Source organism: Chanos chanos, chromosome 12 (genome assembly GCF_902362185.1).
Source record: "Chanos chanos chromosome 12, fChaCha1.1, whole genome shotgun sequence".
Taxonomy (NCBI): Eukaryota; Metazoa; Chordata; class Actinopteri; order Gonorynchiformes; family Chanidae; genus Chanos; species Chanos chanos.
This window is the reverse complement of record NC_044506.1, coordinates 21,866,967-21,875,567: the sequence shown is the minus strand read 5'-3', so window position 1 is coordinate 21,875,567 and position 8,601 is coordinate 21,866,967. Positions and strand designations below refer to the sequence as shown.

General features: G+C 40.5%; 1 pseudogene; it reads left to right on the top strand.

Annotated features, from left to right (window-relative positions):
* The first annotated feature begins 6,074 nt into the window (after positions 1 to 6,074).
* Positions 6,075 to 7,226, top strand: LOC115824869 (N-acetyllactosaminide beta-1,3-N-acetylglucosaminyltransferase 3 pseudogene; annotated as a pseudogene).
* The last annotated feature ends 1,375 nt before the right edge of the window (positions 7,227 to 8,601 follow it).

Below are 8,601 nucleotides of genomic sequence, written 5' to 3'. Positions count from 1 at the left end.
AACTGGATCAGTTCGTCAATGGGCGTGGTTTGTGAGTATATGATGGTATACTCACCCTAGTATACCATATTGCAGAGCTGTGGACTCGACTCATCTGACTTGGACTCGAGTCAGAATCGAGTCAAGATTATGATGACTTCAGACTTCACTCGTCAAAATTAAAAATGACTTGCAGCTCGACTTTGACTTCAATACTTGTGGCTCAAGACTTCACTCGGACTTTCCTCTTTGATTTCAAATGATTTGACATATTTCATAGGTAATATATTAAATTGATTCATCTTATCAAAAAAGTGTGCAGCTATTTACTGATATTCTTGCCACACGGGACTTCAAAACACAGATGATGTTGCATGCGCAGCAGAGAGGCACTGGCGCACAGATAAGAAAATGAGACATCGGATCATTGCATTCGGTTTTAAAGACGACGCTGTTGTAAACAACAAACAGATGGCAATATGTGAAACACGCATGATAAGAATTATGGGTGGTAAAGCAACAATGTCTAGCTTTGTTGGACAGTTAAGGCGTCTTTTGTGTCTTTTGAATCGCCTGTCTGCCGGTGTTTCCTTTTGTCCTCCTTTTTGGACTTGGGGGTCCTCCTTTTGGGGGTCAGGACAGTGGCCACCCTGTCGCGCACCAACGTCTGACACACTTTTGTCCAATTTGATTTTTTGTAAATGTAGTGGTTCATCCTGAGCTAGCGGTATGCTTACCCTGAAATCCATACTGTAAAAGCAACTCGCCTCACTCACTCACTCATTACCTCACACAGGCAAAAATGCAAGAGCATGAAATTAGTCGAGGAGTGCACAATGACTTGTTTAGGACTTGACACATAAGATTAAGCACTTGGACTTTACATTGGACTTGGTAATCATTATCTTGGGACTTGCTTGGGACTTCTCTGAATTGACTTGGTACTTGACTCGGGACTTCATAGTTCACTTGAGACTTACTAGTTACTTGCCAAACAATGACTTTGTCCCACCTCTGCAGTATAGTATGCAAGTATGAGACCTTTCATACAGTGTACTACACAGTCACATGATTGTTGCTGTCCGCCATGTTTTTTAAAAAATTTGGAAAATTGGAAACCACCATTTTGCATCATGGGATGTAGTAGCCGACGAAGTGGCCTCTGGCTGTGTACTGGAAATTTTTGCCAGAGTAGTACATCATCCGGGTAACTGTCGTGTACTACAAAACTTTTATTTTTCATGTATTGCGTACTACTCAATACTTTTCCGCCAAGATCAGTATTGGAGCACTGTGTAGTATGGCATTTCGGACACAGCATCACTTTAATTTTGTGACCTCATTCAAATTTTCATCTGCTCACTCTCAATTTATTTTTCCAACCGGAAAAATGTCATGGATTAGGCTAAGGCTTGACAAGACGATCGCCCTGCGTATTGACTGCACTGCATCTTAAGAAATGCCGCTAGATGTCGGAAGTGCAACCTCACTAGGATATATTACTGAAATATATATTAGTATATACTCACTAATATATAAAGGATTAGTGAAATACGTCGGTTCGTAAACTAGCTGGCAACTGTGCTGTTGCTGGTTTGCACATCTGCTGGCTGTTAGCTTTAGACAAATACTCCTTAATGCCTCTTTAAAATTGCAGTTTTAGCCACTTTAATGAGGCTTGAAACTTGAAACAAAATGTATGTGTCACATGCACTGTGTGCAAGCATAAACATGTACTATGTGAAATATTGAAAAGTCACATTTTTTGTTGACTCAGTGGTGAAGCTGCAGCTGCTCCTGATTGCACCCCCTCCCCCCTTTCTTTTTAATTGAACAATTTTCCATATACAAACATCACAGCTTTGAAATCTTCACATATATCAGTAGGACCAGGTGCATACCAAAAAGACAGAAAAAAGACAAATCAAAAGAGACAAGAATGAAATATTATTAAACATAACAAAACGAGAGAAAAATAATAAATAATAATAATAAATAAGTTTAAGCCTAGGTAAAAGGCTCATTAATTGCATATTTTATGGTTATGCAAGTGTCCTTTGCTTGGGGTCAAAGTATAGGGTGGCCAGATGCAAACAGACCAAATGTGGGAGGAGTAGTAAGTTTGTGTGGGACAATGTGGGACATGTTACCAACACTAAGAGGTAACCTAAAACTTTGATATAATGTCTGTCTAACCGAATAAGAAACATTTGTATTCTGCCTTTCGGCTCGTAAACACCTGTACTGTACTTTGTCCACTAGTTGATTCCACAGCACACCAGTTAGACCATAAAAGATGCAGTCTACAGCTTTTGCTACATGAAAGATATGATGAGCACAGTGCTATTTGTCATCCCAAAGGCACTAATTTTGCAACATAACATGTCTTTATTGATAGACATCCAACATGCACTGGCCATTTAAAGCCCATCAAAAGCAACTGTCCTTAAGCAAAGCAGCAGGCATTATGCAGGTCAAATCTTTCAACCAAATCCAGCTACAACATAAATAAGGCCCAAAATATTATATAAAATAAAACAATTTCAATGCAAATCATTATATCAAACCTAAATCTCTACTGGATGAATATCATAGTCAGAGGAGATAAAAGAACATTTTCTTTTCTTTGTGGCCATGATGTCACCTGGTAGCTTTTACCTTTTACCTGTAAGTTTGGTTTTTGTGATGTAGCAGAGGAGTTCACCCGCCCCACATCTGCACAGTTTGATTGACGGCTATCACAGCCTCTTGATGGCTGCCCTCGCCGCTCTCTTCTCAGCCATTGAATGAAAGCGAGGCTTTTAGAAAAGCTTCGCTATATTGCATTTATATTAGCTGGGCTGCTGCTTTTGACATAGCACTATTAATTAGAGTAGAAACTATGCCACAACAGCACAGGCTGCTCATGTGCCAGGCGCATAAAAGAACTATGTGTTCACATTTCTAACAACTCAAAACCAAATGACCAATGAAAATGCAGCACATTATGTCAATATGTGGGGTGCACACTGAGGACAAGGGTCAAACCGCTGTGCAGTACAGCGCAAAGCAGGGCAGCTGGTCACCCTATCAAAGTACCATAAAAGTTTTATTTATTCATTTATTTTTGCTTGTTTGTTTTGAATGTTTCTCCTCAGTAAAAGACATGTCCCCATTTTCAAACCACCCACTCAGAATCTAAAGTTGAGTCCTGTCCAGTCAGTTTTGTGTGTGCGAATGGCGTAGTGTGAAAGTTTATGGTGAAACACACACACGCACGCACGCACACACTCACACACACACACACACACATTTTGTATGTCTGTGTCAACGGTTTTACAAATGCAACACTTTTTTTTTTTTTTTTTTTGACAAGTATGCAACAACACACATCATTTGTTCATCACAGGACTTTTGGCACTGTTGTTCCGCTTGTATGAGTTGCAAATGCAAATGCCCTGATTTTCTCACAAATGGCCTGAGCACCAAAACAGCAGGTGGCGCCAAAGGGACATCTACCTTGCATTCGGCTCATTTAGACTCGCAAAGGAGTTGCCTCAGATTTCTCTGGGAGGTATTCCAGAAAGCCGATTTAGTGAAAACTCGAAAGTGGTAAACCTCCTAATAGAAAAGTCTTATTGCTTCACTCTCCTAGCAAAACAAAGCCATATGACTCTTCTATTATGAGCTTTGCTACTTGCTGTCTGTTAACTTTCTGAAATACCCCCCAGATCAGTCAGAGCGCATCAAAATGGTGTTTCAACATGAGCAGTCAGCAGGTGGGTTAATGGAGCATTTCAGAAAATTAAACTGCCTTGTTTCAGTTCTTTTACTCTGAACAACAGCTTCAGCTTCGGCAAAGCTTGGTATGTTACTTTATGCAAACATTTCTTGCTGGTGATTTGTATTGTGAGGGATTCTTCTTAATCAAATAGTGAAAATCAGGGTTTTTATTTCCTTGAGGCGATAAGCATATATTTTGCAGTGAAGAATCAGTTCTGACCCACATGATGTGGGTAAAATGGCATATGGAGTTTATCTGTCAAAATTTAGGCGGGGGATGAGGGCTGCACACTCTAGAACAGAGAAAGTTTACTGAATTGCAACTTTATTTCTTGGAATTCCAATTTCATTTCTTGGAGTTCCAACTTTATTTCTCACAACTCCAACTTCTCGCAATTCTGACTTTTTATCTCCAAGTTCTGCCTTTTTTTCACAACTCCCACTTTTTTTCTTGCAATTCTGACTTTTTTTTCTTAATTACTGCACAATGCAGACAGACAGATGCAACTTTCCTGTTTTGTTCATTTTATTATATTGTGTTTGACCATGCTGGATGGTGCTGTTGTGACACTCAAATTTACCTTAGGATTAATAAAGTATTTCTTATCTTATCTTGTTAGCCTAAAGCATCCCAAGAGGTTCTCATCACTCTCTGAAAATAGATCTACATGGTCCTGGAAGATGCGCTCCCTGATCAGGGCACGATCTGCAACATCTTGAAGCAGCAGTAAATATGCCATTGACTGAGCAGGCCTAGGATCCAGAAACAGGCCTACTTTGGGCTTATAAATAGCATGATGAATCACAGATTATTGGATGGCATGGTTCCCAAATAACATAATTGATGTGAATTGAAGTGTTAGTGTAGTGTTTATTTATTTTAAAAGACCATACTGTTTTGTAAAATAATGAAAATAATTATTTAAAAATATTATAAACGATAAAAACATTATTGTAATTTAAACTGTATAATATTATACAACTGTAGAATTGAAGAAAACGCAATAAACAATTACTTTGTAAAACACATCACCACTCAAATGTGCCTAAGTGTAAGCTCTTGAGTGTGTGTAGATTCTGTTCTTACCTAAAAACAAATCTCAAATAAGAAAACATTTGTGAATGTCAGAATCTTCATGAAAACTGTGTGAGTGGGTTTTAAGAAGAAATTTTTTCTTAGAAACGGTTGGTGAATGAGGCCCATTGTTTTTGTATTTCAAAAGCTGCACTGTTTGTCCTAGTATTAATCGGTGAGGATCACCTGCTGACATTTTGTTTGTTTTATAGGCAATAATCTAAAGCAAACCCCAGCTGCCAACATGCAACATTATCTAGTAATTGTGCCTTGATAACGTAAGAGGACTAGTCTATCCACAAACATGATATCCTTCAACCTCACCTTCACTCTGGATTTCACGCTAATTGTTAGAACTGACTAGAGCTATATATCTTTTCAGGCTGTAATTTGATACATGCTTGAACATTCCTTGTGACAAAGGATAATTGGGTCATTAGTCAGACAGGACAGTCACAAATTTGACTAATTTTAAAATTCAATCCGTAAGTTTTAAAAGCTGAACAAAAGGCAGAGCCGTTACAGATATCCTCAGTCTCAGAACAGTTAGATAGCTAACATCTACATTAAGCTAACTCAGATTTTGCATTGAATCATTAAAGCAGGAGCAGAAGTGACGGCTCAAGCTACTTGCTGGTTGTTAGAAAAGAACTCAAAATGACCAGAAATAAAGTCAGAATTGCATCAGAATAGCTAGCTAAGATGAAAATGTAGGACAAATGTTATATCATGGCTAGACAAATATTATGCACAATTCCAGCAATATCTACCCAGATATGTGAATTTTTTATTGCCCTTTTTTCGCCTCATAAAATTGTTTGTATTGCGTTTGCCCAATTCTTTGGGTCTCTGCTTGGTACTGTGCCACCAGTACCCACGCTCAACTTGTGAAATAAAATACATGTCAATTTGATGTTTTGATGATGAATTTCTGTTTCCCTCCTCTCTCTTTTCTCTCAAGTCTTATTGTTCTTTGGTGCTCTGCAACCCACGAGCCAGAGTCTTCAGCAACTAAGCACGAGGAATAACAAAGATTCCTGGTACGTATTTAAATACAGATTACAGATAGTAATCAGAAGGTTTCATGTGTTAGAAATGCTAAAAATTAGAAATTAGAAATAATTTTGGATAATATATTATCCATACTTTCTATGAGATTTTATAATTATCTGAAGTTATACCGTAATGTCATTAAGTCTGCGATAATTTTTACTGATGAATGACAATGCTAAATTCTTGCTCACTTACAGATTCAGAGATGAGAAATTTGCGTGACAGAGAATTTTATCTCTCGATCATTGCCAGCTCTTTGTGCCTGGTCATAATTCTGAAGAAAGCTAAGCCAAATGATGGTGCTATCTCAAACAATGACCAGAGAGAAGTCGACAGGAGACCTAGCCGCCCAGCTGCAGTCCAGAGTCCAGTAACAACTTTTCAGCAGTTATCACAGCCTTGTGAGCGAAATGAGTCTGCAACCAACGTTTCTGGTTTTTCTGAATTACCTCAGAACATCCAAGACTTCCTGTTCTACCGTCACTGCCGCCATTTCCCAATGCTCCTGGATGTTCCTGATAAGTGTGGTGGGCCCCAGGGATCTGCAGATGTCTTTCTCCTTCTGGTCGTTAAAAGCACTCCTACTAACTTTGAGCGTCGTGAAGTGCTACGGAAAACCTGGGCGAAGGAAAGACGGCATAACGGTGTTTGGGTTCGCCGAGTTTTCATATCTGGCACTGTTGGCACTCACCACGAGAAACGCAGGATGAATAGACTCTTGAGGCTGGAGAATGAAGAGCACAGAGACATTCTCCAGTGGGACTTCCAGGACACCTTCTACAACCTCACTCTTAAACAGATCCTGTTCTTGGAGTGGATGGAGAAGCGCTGCCCAAATGTTCGCTTCCTCATGAACGGCGACGATGATGTTTTTGCCAACACAGACAATATGGTGGAATATTTGCAGAGCTTGCCTGGAAATGATGGTAGCAAACACCTATATGTTGGATACTTCATTGAAAAGGCAGTAGCAATCAGAACTCAAGGGAGTAAGTATTACATCCCGGTTCAGGTCTATGAATCAGATTTTTATCCCCCCTACTGTGGTGGTGGGGGCTTCCTCCTCTCTGGCTTCACTACCAGAATAATCTACAATATGTCCCAATCCATTATCTTAATACCCATTGATGATGTTTATCTGGGCATGTGTCTGGAGAGGGGTGGTCTCCGACCAGAATCCCATTTTGGAGTCAGAACACTTGGGCTGCACATTCCATCCAAAAACACTGATGCATATGATCCTTGTTTCTACAAGGAAATTCTTTTGGTGCACAGATTTCTCCCTCACCAGATTTTTATCACGTGGCATGAAATACACAAGCCAAACCTGAAATGCAGCCCAAGGCCTGCTGGTTAGAGAAGCAAGCCTGTGACCAAAAGGTCACAGAGATTTCATACACGAACGTCATTTTGAAATTGCACAAGCTTCAAGACTGCCACCATCGTGCCAGTGCCGAAGCACTCCACTGCTACGGCCCTGAATGACCTCCGCTCACTTGCACTCACACCCATCATTGCTTTGAGAGACTGGTTCTATCACATCTGAAATCCTGTCTGCCCACTACGCTGGACCACCATCATTTTGCCTACTGCACCAACAGGTCAACAGTAGACACCATTTCCATGGTACCCCACTCTGCTCTGACCGATCTGGACAGTCCCAGCTCTTACGTCAGAATGCTGTTAATTGACTTCAGCTCAGCATTTAACACTGTGATCCCCTCCAGGCTGATCTCCAAGCCTAGCCAGCTCAGTATTAGCACATCCCTCTGCAATTGGACTTTGGACTTGCTGACTAACAGACTCCAATCTGTTAAGAGACAATCTCTCCTCCTCCACTCTCACACTGAACACCGGCGTGCCACAAGGCTGTGTGCTGAGCCCTCTTCTGTTCTCCCTCTTCACCCACAACTGCGTTCCTACACATGGTTCTAACAGCATAATCAAGTTTGCAGATGACACCACAGTGGTAGGCCTGATCAGAGGGGATGATAAGATGTTCTAAAGGGACAAGGTCCAGCACCTGGCCTCGTGGTGTACTGACAGCAACCTGGCCCTTAACACCCAGAAGACCAAGGAGATCTCTGTAGAATTCAGGCGAGCTAGGAGCCGTGCACACACCACCCCCATCTGCATCAGCAGAGCTATAGTGGAATGTGTATCAAGCTTCAAATTCCTTGGCCTCCACATCTTTGGCAACCTGACTGATCAGGACTGCAGACTGCTATAAAGGACTGTAAAGACAGCAGCAAAAATCATTGGCACAGAACGACCACAACTTCATAACATCTATACCACTTGCTGCAAAAGGAAAGCCCAAAACATCATTAAGGACACCAGCCACCCCGCTCATGTTCAGTAGCAGTGTATAGTGGTTCTGATAGAAGAAGCCAAACAATACTTGCCATCGTAATGATATGATATGATTGGTAATATAAATATTAGGCTACGGTGATATGTTTGACAACACCGGTGTGTCTAATCGGTTCACAGTATGATAATTACGTGTTTAATATTGTCAGTTTTGTTGGCCAAATCAAATCAAGTCATTACTCACCACAAAACAAAGAAAATGTGTTTCAAAGCCCAAACTAAGAATGACATAATCCAGGTAACAAATGTCTTGTAATGCATGCTAGGTAGCACTGAGGCTATAAATGAAGATGACATGATTTGAGGACCATTATACTTGCAAAGGTCTTACAAGGTTTTAGTTTATGCTGGCGTACAAA